Here is a 15,666-nt window from a genome sequence, read left to right as displayed (position 1 = left end):
AACAAAACCCAACCCCATGCAACAGATATACATGTCATGGCATATAACAAACAGAATCAGAATATCATGTATTTCAGTCAAAATTAACCCTAGGGGTATAACGGTCATTTAACACCTAGGGGTAAAACGGTAATTTTCATACTTAGGGGTAGTTTAATAAAATTTACTATTCTAGAGTTTACATACATATTCTAACCATTAACACATTAACAGAAGCACTTACCGAGCGTTTTTACCGAATCGGGCCCGTTGGCCCATTAACCTATTTTCTGCCCATTAAGCCCAAATATATCGAAGTGCACGAAATTGCGCACTCTGCAATCATATTGCTTGTGATTACCAAAATTAACAACCAAACCACCTCACAAGTGCTCGCACGCTCGCAAGATCACAAATGCCGGCTTTTTAGCTTTTCGGCTTTTGCCGATCTAATCTATGAGTGGGTGTCGTTTACACACCTGTTTGTGACGAAACGCTGACGAGTTCCACACACGAACTGCCTACAATCAATTACTAATACGTTAACTATGAATCCATAGCAACTTATCTGCAAAAATCCTTACTAAAAATCGACCATTAACACTTTAGGCACTAGTGTTCTTACCTTTGCCGAAAAAAATGGACTAGATCTATTTCTGGTCGTTCCAAATATCCAAGCCTTCGATTAGTAGCCTTTAATCCACACTAGGAAAACAAATCAGATATCACCACTAAACCTTTTGAGTACAATCAACAGGCACCCTTTGCATATAGGGGTTTTTCGGCTTTTACCTTAATTCATGAATAACGAAAGAAAGATTCGAGCGTTTACCTATATTGTTATGACACTACTCCCAATCGATTGTAGATCCAACTACCGCACAAGAAGGGAAAAATACTCAACCAAGGGTTCGGCTTTTGCAGTACCTCAAAGTAGTAAGATTTTGATTTTGGAAGAAAATATACGAGGTTTGGCTTCAATGGAAATTCGGCTAACCAATTTTTTTGAGGATTTAAGAGAGAAAAGAAGAAGAATATGAAGGATTTAGGTTCGGAAAAAAGATAGGATGAGAATTAAGAGGAGAAAGAAAAGAGAAGAGGGGAAGAGATGAGAGAAGGATAGAAAAAAATAAAAAATAGAAGGAAAAAAAAATAAATCCTAAAGGCCTAAAATATTCGGCACTCTTTAGCTATGGCCGAATGAGTGCATTTCGGCATAGGAATTCTTTTTAAATTTCAATTCTCTAATTTGCTCCTTGATTTTTGGCCAAGTTTGGAGTTTGAATAACTCCCCAACCGATCAGAGCAGCCTTATCCACCTGCTTGCACCGCTTCAGCACGCTGCTAGGAGTCCTGGTCAGACTCCAACTCCTTCCCCATGCGTGCAGCAAAAAGGCATCCACTCCTGCGCGAGATGAGGCTCGAACTCTAGACCTCGTCTGCCCATGCGCCCACACCTGAGCCGCTGGCCACTGCACCACGCTTCTCCTTTAGTAATATATGGTCACGACTATTTATAAACCTTACTTGCTTCAGTTCTGACCCACTTTAAAAATTGAACAGAATTCGCCTGCATACAGACTCGAACCTGCGTCCTCTCTATATGCAAGCACGCTACAGGCACTGAGCCACAGGCGCTTCTTGTGACGTAGCTCGGTCACAATTATTCTTAAACCTTACTTTAGTGCGATCTGGCTTATTAAAATAAAAACAAGCCTTTGCGTGTGCCAACCCTCGAACCTAGGCACTATACCACACTCCCAGCGCCTCTGCCACTGGGCCTAGCTTCCATTTTGCGTTACCTTTTAACCCTACCTTTATATAAGACTTCCCTGCGTCGTTCCCTGATATAAAGAAAAAATAAAACTCTTTTGCACATGTTGGGAGTCGAACCCCAACTCTCCTTCCCACTACCTAGCATGCTTAGCCACTAGGCTAGGTGCTCCTTTATGCTAAAACTCAGCCCAAATACTTAATAAGGCCTACTTCCCAGATTCTCTTAAGGGGCAAAATTTGAAAATTTCGCTAAAGCTATGGGCCAAGCCTGGACTTTTTCCCATACTATAAGCCATTCATATTTTATTTAAAAACTAAAATAATAATAATAATAATAACCATAATAATGAAAATTTCAAATACGATAATATATATATTTTCCTAATAATAATAATTATAATTTCCATAAATCAATAGATACAGTAAAATTTTCTAATAATATGTTAATTTAAACACTAAATTAACAACAATAATTTTATAAATATATTTCTATCTAATAATTATAATAATAATAATTTTCATAAAAATTAAAATATTAGTAATAACATAAATATTTTATCAATATATATTTTTTTAAACACTAGTAATATTTAAAACTTCTCAATATTCAGGTTTTCTTCTATCCGAATCCCAGACTCAAAGCCCAACTCTTCTAGGCCCAATTTTTGGGGCATTACATTGCATGGTTTTAAAGATCTATCATCCGAGAATAGATCCAACAAATTATCCTCTCAAAATACTCTCTCAGTTTACCCGAAATTATTCCCAAAAGTAGCCAAAAATATTCTGAAATTTCTCAAGTTTCTTAAATCAAGATTTTCAGTCATTGAATTTAGAGCGAATCAAAGGTAATCATCAATCCTAAACTTGTTTTTATGAACATTAGAAACATTTTTACATGATTTGGGAGTCAATTAAAAGATTTTTATCAATGTCATACTCTTCCAAGAACACATGGTTCTTTAATGATGGATCTTAAATTTTGAGAGGAAATCCACAAATCAATGGATTTTCCAACTCAAAATGGATCTATTAAAAGTTTTTTGGTCGTATTTATCAAGATTAAACATGATTTGTGAGGTAGTTTGAAGAAATTTGAATTTCATGACCTTCATGAACTGATTTTCCAGAATTTTGTGAAATTGATTTAGATGTGAAATTGATGCTTAGTATATGTGTATTTTGTTTAGTATTGATGTTTAGAAGTGATTAGGAGGGCTGGAGAGATCGATTTTTTGTGAGGAATCGAGTTTTCGACTTGATGTTACAAATTCGGTAAGATATCTTTGTGAGAGAACTTTGATTAGTGTAGTTAATTAAAATTTGTGTTTATTATAGCATTGGAAATGTGGTAATGTCTACATTATCTCTGTTGAAGCTTCGAATCTTGAAGAGGACTAAGATAAATGAAATTGAAGCTTGGAATTGCTTAGTTGATCACTTGTTATGATAGAATAAAATTGTGCAGTGAGTGTTTATAAGGGCGATTTGGTAAATTGACCCTCAATTATGTTTAATTTGTAGCTTAAGTAATGATTTCAATTAATTAATTATGGTTGAGTGGCTGACTTTGCAAGATTGGTATTAAATGTGCAAAAATTGAATTTGTATTAAAAAATGAATGGTAAGTAAGCTTTTGAGTGGTGTTGTGCTATTTAATTAGATTAATTTTAAGGATGATTTAAAGCATGTGTACTGAAATTTTTTATCATGATATGTTGGTGTTACAATTGGTAATTGAAAATGGGAAATTGACAAATGATTTGCTAGATTTGATTGGATGCTAAAGGGCTATTTTACAAGTTACACATAAGCATCTTGTCATATTAAATTGAGCACAGTAATGATTGATTTATATGCTATGTTTGACAGAATATATTGGTAGCATGCATGGTGGATCTATTGGATATAGTTGGCATACCACAGGATTTGTGGGTACTCATCTTTATTTGTGACATTGTGAACATATGGCTCTAGGTGGGCTGATTTGTTTGGAGTAGATAAGGGAGTGTTGTGCATGAGTCTCCACTCAATGGGTTATTTGAGGCACTATAAGGGAGCGTATGCTTCAAACCACTCAACTCGGTGGACTATATTTGATATTTGTGAGAGTTCAGAGATCCATTTACCTGATGTATGATCACCCCATTAAGCCATGAGAAGTGTATGCCAATATATTTATGTGCGATTGTTGCTATATCAATTGATGATTGAAAACCATGAATAATTGATTTTTGTTAGTGAAAATGCTTATGGAAATTAAATTGACATGTTTAATTACTTTGGCTGACAACTCGTGAATGATTGGTTGTGAATTAAGGATGAATTGAATGTTAATTTACTAGTCATTTTTATTAACATTCACTTAAAGCTCACACCCTCACAATTCGTGCAGCTAATCGTCCGGGTTGAGCCGAGCAAGAGAGTTCCAAGAGATTTAGGCTTGGTAGGGACTTTATTTAACATTTTAGATAATGTAATCAGACCTTGTGGAACTTCCGGGAATTCATTCGATTTTGGTTGTAATTTGACTTTGGAAATTGGACATTTATTTTGGATGGTTTTATAATAATTTTAAGGAATGTTTGAGTTTAATTATTGAAAGAGTTACGGTGTATTGTTGCTTGATAACATGGTGATTGATAACACGATGTGTGAAATATGAAATTTTTACTAATGATTGTTTAAATGAAGCTCCGTGGAGTGGTTTACTAGCAACTAATGTATGCCACTTGCTTGATTTATTTGGTGTTTGATGTGCATGAAATTAATTGCCTAATTCTATTTATTTGAGGCTTAATTGATGTCAATAAATTCAATTGAAGCTATGTGTATATGCATGTTAGTTAATCATAGTTAAATCAGGTTAAATTGGCCATTTAAATATGCAAAATCGGGTTTTAAAACGAGTTTTTCGCAAAAATAGGTGTAGTGGTTTTCACACGGGCGTGTGCCATGCACATGGGCGTGTACGTTGTTGCACACGGGTGTGTAGGCAAGTGACACAAGCGTGTGTGATCCGCCTAAAATTTTTTCATGAAATAAACACCGTAATTTAGTGACACACGGTCTAGGGAACATGGCCATGTGGGTTTTATGGGGGCTTGAATTTTTGTCCTTTTAAATTGGTATTCTAATTTGTTTAAGTTACAATCTAGTCCTAAAAATTGATTAGTCTAATTAGTGCCTTAGATGATAAGGAAGCTTGGTAAAATTTTAGGATTAATCTTGTAATGGGAAAAATTCGTTAGAAACACACTTAATTTGTAATTCAGAATAGGTGCTGATAGTTTGTATTTGTTATAATTTAGTCTTTAATAGTAAAAATTGAATTAGACATAGCAAACAAACTCAATTTAAGCTAAAATTTTTAAGCATGCATAATTTTGACTAAAATAAGGTTGGTATACATTTAGATATAAAATCGGGTTAGTTGTACCATAGGTGGTAAAATGACAAAAATGCCCTTAAGTTACATTACGTAGGAAAAGTTTAAAATTGGCTCATAATTTGCTTCCGCATTAATAAATAACTAAAAATCAGATAAGATTAAGGTGTTATAAGGTTGGGTGTGCCTTGGGTGGTCGTTAGTTGGAGAGTCACTGAGGTGGCTAATGTAATACTTCGAATTCGAGCCAGTTTGTCCCGGACGAGATTGAGGTGTCACAATAACTCTCTTTATCACATTTCACAAACATATTTATCACATATTTAGCATAGATAAAAGAACACTTTCAGTAAAAATTCAGAGAAGGGGTTTAGGTTATGTTTAAATTCCCAAATAACATAATGAATCGCTTACAAGCAGCTAGTCCAAACACTCACCAAAATATAGGCTTTTACCGAAAACCAAAAACTTAGATAAGGTTTTCTTTACCTTTATCTCTACTTGTTGAAGGTCTTATTGACTCCGACGTTTCAACAAGACAAACCCCACAAACACACATTCAACAATCAGTCATCAACTTCATTAAAACAGTTACAAACATAAGCCTAAGCTACCTTATCTTCTAACTGAAACTTTCAACATAGAAAACTTTAGATTCGAATAACTCGGTCTACACTTAATATTTTCACATGAAACAAATTCCGTTCATCTACATATTCATCTACGACTTATTTTCAACTTTTAAACTACACAAAAGTACACTTTTTAAGGTATCGAAATATTTCGACAATTTTTGGCCTTTTTGACGAAAATTCATTAAAACTCAAGAATTTCTTAATGAAAATTAAAAGTAACTTTAGAAAGCTTGTAATCATGTTAAAACAAGTTGAAAAACACTTTAAAATCAAGTTTTTAATCCACAAACCTGAAATTCACCATTAATGACTCGATTTTCAGCTTTTAACAATAACATGTGTTTTAACGGCTAAAAACATAGTTTTAAATACTAGATAACATTAAAAACTCATAAGGAATTGAACATTACCTTAGATGAAGAAAATCTATGCATTTGATCGAAAGCCCGAAAAAACACGAAAGCTTGACAATGGAGGAACTATGGTATTTTTGGGTTTTTTTCTTGGTCTTTTATAGAGGTTTAAGGTTCAAGGGTGATAGAAATCAAAGAGGATTAGGAATTGGAGCTCAAAATTTATTGAAATAGCAAGAGAGAATCAAGGGGCGACAATACTAGTTTTGGGGAAGACTTAACGTGAAAAACTATAGGTGGGAAGAAGAAATAGGTTGATTTTTAAATTTTGGTCTAATCGATTCTTAAAAACTCACAATTTTGACTCTTTTATAGATCAGTCCTTTTTCTAAAATTAAAGGTATTGAAAACTTATTTTTAAAAATTAATTTAATTTCTAAAAACCATAATTGAAAACATTACCAATATGCCATGTCATAGAATTTCCAACACTTGAAGGCTAAAATTCCTAAAATACCTTTAAAACTCCTAGTGTAAAATTCTGAATTAGGGCCTAGTCAGAACAGTGGTTTCGGGACCACAAATTCGACATAAGAAAATTTATTTTTATTATATTTTTATGGTCTATGATTTCACAGAATGACTTCGTGAAATTTTAATTCGAAAATTTTGACATTTGATCACTCAATTTAGTCAAAAGGACTAAATTGTAAAAAGTGCAAAAGTTGAGTTCCACTTGTTAGAAGTGTCCAATTGTTATGAGTTTTTAAACTGGAGGTCCTTAAATGGTAATTAGACCATTGATTAATTGTTGGACAAAAATGGACATGAAATGAGTGTAATAAAATATTTTTAAGTTAGGGGCATTTTGGTAATCTAATAATTAAAAGAATTAAAAAGGAAAAATAAGCCAAAATTGGCTATATGTTCTCCATCCAGCCGAAACTAGCTTGTGCACCATAGCTAGGGTTTGGTTCAAGCTTCCAAACTTTTTTGTAAGTGATCTCGAGCCCCATTTTTAATGTTCTTTACATTTTTTAAGTCTCGGTAACATGATCTACTTATTTCTACCATTATTTTGAGCTAGGGCTTATGTTTAAAAATTTACTCATGAGTGAAATGTTTTAATTTTGATGTTTAATGGTAGAAAATGAGTGTTGGGTGTTAAATAAACGGCTTTTACTAAGCGATTTTTGACGAAAACATCCGAAAGGACCGTTTTGTAAAAGTTGTAAAAAATGGTATAAAAGGGTGTTATGATGGGAATTGTAGCTTGCTATAGTTATGAAAATGGTTCGGCTAGGCTTAAATAATGGGAAAATTGAATAAAAATCATTTTACGAGCCTAGGGGAAAAAGTGTAATTTCAAAAAAGTTTAGGAGAAAAAATGTAATTTTTCCAAAATATGATTTTTGAGTCGATTTGAATAATGTGAGTCATAAATAGGCTATATTTGAAATGATATATCAAGGAAATCAAGATTCAGGCTTAAATCAAGAAAATACAAGTTTTGGACAAGAATGGTAATTTTGTCGTTTCCGTATTCGAGGTAAGTCCGCGTGATTTGATTAGCATATTATTCATGTTATTATTGTTATACATGAGATATATCTTGCTATGATTGTATTGAAATTGACGTTAATGGACATTTGATGGAAATTAACATTTTAAATGAAATGAATAAGTTTGTATGAAAACTAGATGATATGTTATTTTTGGTTGTATGGACTAATGCCCAAATAAACATGAAAATGTGTTGAACTGAATGTACATTGCATGATCATCTATGCATATTGATATACTTCAAGAAAATAGAAAATCCCGGTTGAAAAAAAGAGATATTCGAAGGATAAATCATTGTTTACATGACATGAGATCCTGCATGTGGTGCAGAAAAGGATTTAGCCCAGACTAGTAATCCGTTGATCTCAATAAAGAAAGGATCTAGCCCGGACGGGTAATCCGATTAAGGCCTGAATTTAGCCTGGATTGGTAATTTAGATCCAAACTTATGAGTGTGTATGTCATTGTAAGGGATTTAACCTGGACTGGTAATCCCGATAATACTCTGTGAGTTATGATACTAGGGATTTGGCCTAGACTAGTAATCCCCCGTAATGAGTGAGGTTCGCGGGAGTGCGTACTAGAAATGATAGCTTGCATGACTTGACGATAAATGTGATATCCATCAACATTCCAAGGAATTCAACGGGAATTAATATGAGAAATGGAATGAAAATACTTGAAATGATAAACTGATCTATGCTTAGATGATACTAGTATGATGCATATGAATTGTCATGTTTGGACGAGTTTTGTGCTAAGTGATAGCACAGGTAAGTACTCGAAACCCATGGACTTGTGAGAAGAGTGCAAATGAATGAGTGATTTTTATGAGAATAATTTCTATGACAAATTTGTGATGGTTATCATCATGTTGCACTAAGACAGATTAGTACAATACCAGCAATCCGACTTTGAAAATCCACCAAAAATAGTGGAAATTGAGTTAGAGGCTGAGTAAAACATGAAATTAAATCTTATCGAGTCTAATTTCAGATAAAGAAAACATTGTAAGAAAAGGAATCTCATATGATGAGATATTTGAATATTTGTGAAACAGGGACAGAGTGATCTCAGACTCCCCTATCTTAATTTTGGAAAATCATTAAAAATTTAAAAAAAAATGATTATGGGTTCTAATTTATATGCTTAAAATATTTAATGAGTCTTTCTTAAAGGGAAATAGACAGAAGCATCATTCGTGTGACAGCCCTAGAGTGACCTTAGTCGGGAAGTGGTTTTGGGGCCACAAAACCGAGTCATAAAAATAATTAGCTGTCATATTTGATGCCTATTATATGTATATATGCATGTGTGAAAATTTCATGTTTGAATTTTGTCAATTGTAAGTGAATTTTATCCAATAGGACTTATGTGAGAAAATTTAGAAATGTGCTAGGCAAATGTGAAATGGCCTATTAATGCATGTTGTGAAAATGATGGGTTTGCATGTCAATTTACCCAAATTTAAGCTTAGTGGCCGGCCATGCTATGAGTGGAAACATGTCACGAACATGTTATGTTAGTGATGTATGTTAGGAAAAATAAAATAAGGAGTATAGGTAATAAAGAAATGGAAAAAAAAGGAAAGAATGTGTGTGATTGTCTCCCCCCCCTTTGCCGTGAGTGGAAGAAAAGAAAACAAAAAAAAAGTGTTCATCCTTTGGTTCATCCTTGGCCGAAAATTCTAAGGAAGAAGGAAGGAGTTCTTGCTTCATGTTTGGTTTGGAAGAGGATTAGGAGGAGGTTCGGCCATACTTGTATCTAGATTAAGGTATGTTGATGTTGTGCCATGAGATTCATGCATGTTTTTAGTTGCTAGCTTGAGTTCTAATTAGCCATGGTTCAAATCTTTGCTATGTCATGCGGATGATATTCGGCCAAGGTGGATTTTGTGTTAATGTCATTGCATGCTAAATGTGAAGCTTGTTAATGATACATGTGATGGTGGATTGATTAACTCTTGGATTTTCTTTTTAGCATTTTTGAGTGAGACATTAAGTTCTTTGTTTAACCATGATCAAAATTGAAATGGTAAGGTGTTGTGATGTATTCGGCCATGGTATATCCATAAGTATGATTTATGCTTATTGCATGGTAGGTAAGATTTGTGTTTTGGATTTATGTTTATGTTTGGTTATAATCAACCTTGTGATTTGGCTCTTACACATATATATATGTTTGCACATGATGTATTGGCATGACATATATAATATCTCAAGGTATATATTTTCATATGATGGTGTTTCGGTTATGGAGTAAATGATGGATGCGTATTGAGTTATAATATGTAATGCATTAGTTAGTAAAATGTATGCCATTTGTGTGTGGTATTAAGTATATAATTGGCCTCAACATAAACATGCATATTCTGCCACATGAATGAGTACATAGGTTGATGTGTTTGTTCGGCCATAGGTAAGCATATTGAAGGATTTATCTTGACTTAGAAAATTCGGCTAAGGAGAATACTAACTAATGTGTTGAGTTTGATTCATGATTCCGTACATATGTGACTTTGATGTCTAATGAATTATATATGGGCTAAGTACCTTGAGTTCCTCTTTTCGATGCTCAAATGATTAAATCAATTTATTTGTTAAATTAAGCTCAAGAGCAAAGGGGAACTAAATCTGATAAAGGGAAGGAAAAAGTGGTCGAATAGCCATCGAAATCGTTCGACAACATCCGAGGTAAGTTTTCGAGAAATGGAACTTAGATTATGATTTGATTAGATCATATTTTAAGCGAATCAAAATCATGCTCTTTGTATGTGGCTATTGAGCCGAAATTGCAAGAGTGATAAGTGTCTTGTGTTTGAGTTTTGCTAATGAAAATGAAATACGAATGTGTCATGATTTTTTGTTAAATGTGCATGGTTATTCGAATGATGTCCGGGCTAAGTCCCGAAGGCTTTGTGCTAAGTGACCATATCCGGACTAAGATCCGAAGGCATTTGTGCGAGTTACTAATTCCGGGCTAAGCCCGAAGGCATTGGTGCGAGTTACTAAATCCGGGTTAAGTCCCGAAGGCATTTGTGCGAGTTACTATAACCGGGCTATGTCCCGAAGGCATTTGAACGAGTAGCTATATCCGGTTAAATTCCGAAGGTACGTGATTCGGGAATGAACGATCTTGCTGTAAAAATTTCAGTTAATACGCTTGTAACATCCCAACATTGAGGTATGTTTCGTATGTGCTTTGAATTAGTTGAGCCCTTACAAATAAGTATTCGCTCAGTTGATAAATGAGCTACCGGCCTTTGGCTAAGTTGATCTTTGTGTATGAATATAAGGGTTGGTAATGTGAAGTAAGTATGATATTGAAAATTTGTGCATCTGAAATTATCTGTTTAGCTACATGAATGCTATACTTTGGTTGTGTCTAAATTCTTTGCTCAAAACTTACTAAGCATTTAATGCTTACTCCGTTTCTTTGATTCTCTGTTTTATAGATTTTGGTTCGTCAGCTATCGGACTCGGGAATTTTGAAGTCGAAGTCGCCCACACTATCAAAGCCCCTTTTGGTACACTTTTGGTTGAACTTTGAAATGGCATGTATAGGACTACCCTTTTTGTTGTGGGTCATGGACCCTTTGGATTTGTATAATTTTGGATAGCCATGCGAAAATGGCTTATATATGTTTGAGCATAATGTTATAATCATTTGGTATGGATATGGTTATTGAGAGGTGTGGATATGCTTAACAAGGATTGGTCATGGGAATGGTTAATCACTATCATAATTTGTGCTATTTATGCTAAAAGGGCTAGTTGAATCATGGAAACTATGAAATAGGTAAAGTCTACCTTAAAGGCAGATGCTGACAGCAGCAGTGATGTAGATTTGGAAAATCACTAAAAATAGTACGAATGGAATTAAATAGTTAATAAATTATGTAAACGAACCTTGATGAATCTATTTTCATAGGAAAGTAATGAAACGATCATATGAACAGTATGTTAAGAGATATTCAGGTTTTCGTGAGACAGGGCCAGAACGGTTTTTGGATTCCCTGTTCCGAATTTGGAAATTAATTATAAATTAACCAGAGATAATTAGAAGTCATGCCATATATGCATAGATTCCTTATTGAGTATAGTTTCTATAGAAACAAACGGCATCAGTATTGAAGCCCTGTACAGGGAGATATCCAAGTTGTAATGCGCAAAGGTCAGTGTAGTCGATCCCTGTAACATGGGAGACTTTGACTAATAAACTGTACTAATTGGCCCAACCAAAAATTCTATAAAAAAATTTTTAGATGTATATATGAGTCTAGTTTCAGGGAAAAATCACGAAACTGATTTTCGACTTGTGAAACTCAAGATATGATTTTTTAAGGTGACAGTGACGCAGTTAGCCAGCTTGCCTGGAAAATTTAAAATGGATTGTGCAAAGAAGTGACTTAAGTCTGCAAATCCCTCGTGTCCGACTCCGGCGACGGACTCGGGTACGGGGTGTTACAATTCGAGTCCCGTACTATGAGATAATTAATTCATAGTGAAGAGAGGTTAGAACTGGCAGACAATGAAATAAAGATAACTTTAAAGAATAAACTGTACTTATTGTCTAAACCAAAAATTCTAAAAATTTTATGGTGAGAAGATATGTGAGTCTAGTTTCAGGGAAAATTAACAATTCTCAATTCGGACTCCCGTAGCTCCAGATCAAAATAATTTAGTGACCGTGACTCAGGAAAATAGCTTGACTGGACTTTGAATAAATAGAAAGAATTTTAAAAATAGCATGTCATCACATTGCTTATTATTTTTCAAGCGAGCTTACTCCCTCCTTTCCATTTCCTTAGTGTTTTCAGGCCGGATCGGGGTTGGAGATCGTTGGAATATTAATATATTTATGCTAGCAATTCCAAGTGAGTGGCATGTATAGAGACGTAGTTTTATGATAGATGTTGTTATGAGTAGGTAAATGTATTGACTTATAATGATTCGTTGTATATAGCCACGAGATGTGGCTTATAATGATTATGGCTTGTAAGCCTATTCATCCATGTTAAGCCCTAATGTTTGTGATGTGGATATGCTTATTGAAAATGCATGTTGTGTATAACATGTGTGTATGATGAATGCTTCATGACCAATCGAACCGGTCATTGCTATGAGAAAATGCATGATATAGAAAAAAAAAATAGATGATGATGTTGATTGAACTTGAATGCTCAAGGTCTAGTGACACAAGTGATAAGTGAATAATTCTAGATTATTAGTAAAGGTGGTGCAATAGTAAGATAAATGGTCATGGATGTTTGCATCTAGACTTAATACTGCACGAGCATGCAAAATACGTGAATAATGACATGTTAAAGTTAAAAATATATCTTAATGAAGGAGGTTAAATCATTAAAATGATGCCATGATATGTGTCCTTAATATATGTAATGAAAAAGGAAATTAAGGGTAACACAAAGGCTTGGAAAATAGCCTAAGTGTTAGTCACACGAGTAGAGACACGACCATGTGTCTCAGCCGTGTGGAGGGCACGACCTAGCACATGGGCGTGTGGCTTGGCCGTGTGATTCATTTTGCATGATGATGTCATAGTCAGAGAGTTACACGGCCTGAGGACATGGGCGTGTTGAAGACACACAAGAGTGTCCCTGTGTCCACAAGGGCGTGTGGCTCCGCTTCATGAAAAAAAATTCATAAATTTTCTCGAACCTTCCAAGTTCCTGGTTTAGTCCCTAATTACTTTCATAGCATGCTTAAGGCCTCGTAGGCCCAAATAAGGGACTGTAAGATAGAAATTGAAAAGTTTTAAATTTGAACAAAATTTTATGGTCGTGTTTGCATGATTGTTTTTGTTTAAGTCCGGTAATGCCTCGTATCCTATCCTAGCGTCAGAAACGGGTAGGGGGCATTACATTTAGTGGTATCAAAGCTATAGTTTAGTCTGTTCTCAGACTAACCTAGCACGAGTGAGAGTCTAGCTATACATGCCAGCGATCCGTGATAGTGTGATGTCTTTCGGCGCGAATGAGAACCATCTTGTTTGGACAAAGGTACTCTCAACCGAGATACACCGACCATCTTAAATGCGATGCTAAGGTATTTGGGTAAAGTATAGTCATGATAAGCCTGGATTTAGAAAATTATGAATTAAAGTTCATGACATATGTGATAACATGTGTGATGAAAGTTCATGTTACGATGAGTACCTATGCTTGTTTGATGTTCATATGATATCGTGCACTTGACTTGTTTGATTAAGTGAATGTGATAAAAAAAATTCATAAAGGTATGAATAAAGGCTTACAATATCATGTTAAGGATAAAAATGTCATTGTCTCGATTGCACATTGAATGTCGATGAATTGCAATGATATCCATGAGTGAGATAAAGGGATACAATGTAATGAGTTTTTATATTTTTAATTGATAGCCCTATGATGTATATGACTAATTTGCTCAAGTGAACGTATGTATTTGAGTAACTCACCAACCTTATTGATAGAACGAATGTTCGTCTATGCTTGTTTGAGTAAGTATGATTGGCAAACTTGCATAGCTTTAATAAATATGCTAAATTGATTGAATCGAGTTATATGACTATAATCATGAAATAGTGTCATATGTATATACGTATGAGAGACAAGTTAGGGATCTTACGACCCCACCCCCTTACCAGAGTTGTGTTTATAAAGGATTTTACGAGATCTGTGGGATAAGCTCCCAAGTGTGAAACCAAAGAGTTTAGCTGTGGAATGATTATAAATATGGCCATAGTTTGTGAATGAATTGATAAGTAAAGATAGAACTAGAAAGATATCAGGTTGATTTAAAGATTCTTCGGTTTACGAAATATCATAATGTAACACCCCGTACCCGAGACCGTTTCCGGAGTCGGACACGAGGGGTTAACAGACTTAATTCACTTATTTTTACAGTCCATTTTAAAAATTTCCAGACTAGCTGGCTAACTGCGTCACTGTCACCTTAAAAATCATATCTTGAGTTCCAAAACTCGAAAATCAGTTTCGTAAATTTTCCCTGAAACTAGACTCATATATCCATCTAAAAATTTTTTCTAGAATTTTTGGTAAGGCCAATTAGTACAGTTTATTAGTTAAAGTCTCTCCTGTTTCAGGGTTCGACTGCTCTGACCTTCATGAATTACGACTTATATATCTCCCTGTACAGGGCTTCAATACTTATGCCGTTTGTTTCTAATGAAACTAGAATCAAAAAGGAATCTATAAATATATGGCATGACTTCTAATTATCTATGGTTAATTTATAATGAATTTCCAAAGTCAGATCAGGGGATCCAGAAATCGCTCTGGCCCTGTCCCACGAAAACTTAAATATCTCTTAAAATAAGACTCATATAACCCTTTTGTTTCTTTCATATGAAAGTAGATTCATCAAGGTTAGATTACATAATTTATTCACTATTTAATTCCATTCCTACTATTTTTAGTTATTTTTAAAATTCACACCACTGCTGCTGTCAGCATCTGCCTTTAAGGTAGACTTTACCTATTACATAGTTTCTATGATTCAACCAATCCTTTAGCATATATAGCACAAAGTATGATCATGATTAACCATTCCAATGGCCAATCATTGCCAAGCATATCCACACCTCTCAATAACCATATACATACAAAATGATTATAACATTATGCTCAAAATATATATAAGCCATTTTCGCATGACTATCCAAATTTATACAAAACCAAAGGGTACATGACCAACAACAAAAAGGGTAGTCCTATACATGCCATTTTAGAGTTCAACCAAAAGTGTACCAAAGGGGCTTTGATAGTGTGGACGACTTCGACTTCGACAATCCCGAGTCCGATAGCTAACGAACCAAAATCTATAAAACAGAGATTCAAAGAACGGAGTAAGCATTTAATGCTTAGTAAGTTTTGAGCAATAAAATTAGGCACAACTGAAGTATAGCATTCATATAACTAAACGGATAACTTCATATACACATATTCTCA

At 34.4% G+C, this 15,666-nt stretch overlaps 1 long non-coding RNA gene across 1 annotated transcript; it reads right to left on the bottom strand.

The window, feature by feature from the left end:
- Positions 1–458: 458 nt before the first annotated feature.
- Positions 459–895, bottom strand: LOC121204977 (uncharacterized). The gene is made up of 3 exons (XR_005900177.1): positions 812–895; positions 605–684; positions 459–500 (listed from the first exon to the last, which is right to left on the bottom strand). It is a non-coding gene; the product is annotated as an uncharacterized lncRNA (long non-coding RNA).
- Between the last annotated feature and the right edge of the window lie 14,771 nt (positions 896–15,666).

This window comes from Gossypium hirsutum, chromosome A08 (genome assembly GCF_007990345.1).
Source record: "Gossypium hirsutum isolate 1008001.06 chromosome A08, Gossypium_hirsutum_v2.1, whole genome shotgun sequence".
Taxonomy (NCBI): Eukaryota; Viridiplantae; Streptophyta; class Magnoliopsida; order Malvales; family Malvaceae; genus Gossypium; species Gossypium hirsutum.
The sequence above is the reverse complement of the archived record's forward strand: the minus strand, read 5'-3'. Positions and strand labels throughout refer to the sequence as shown.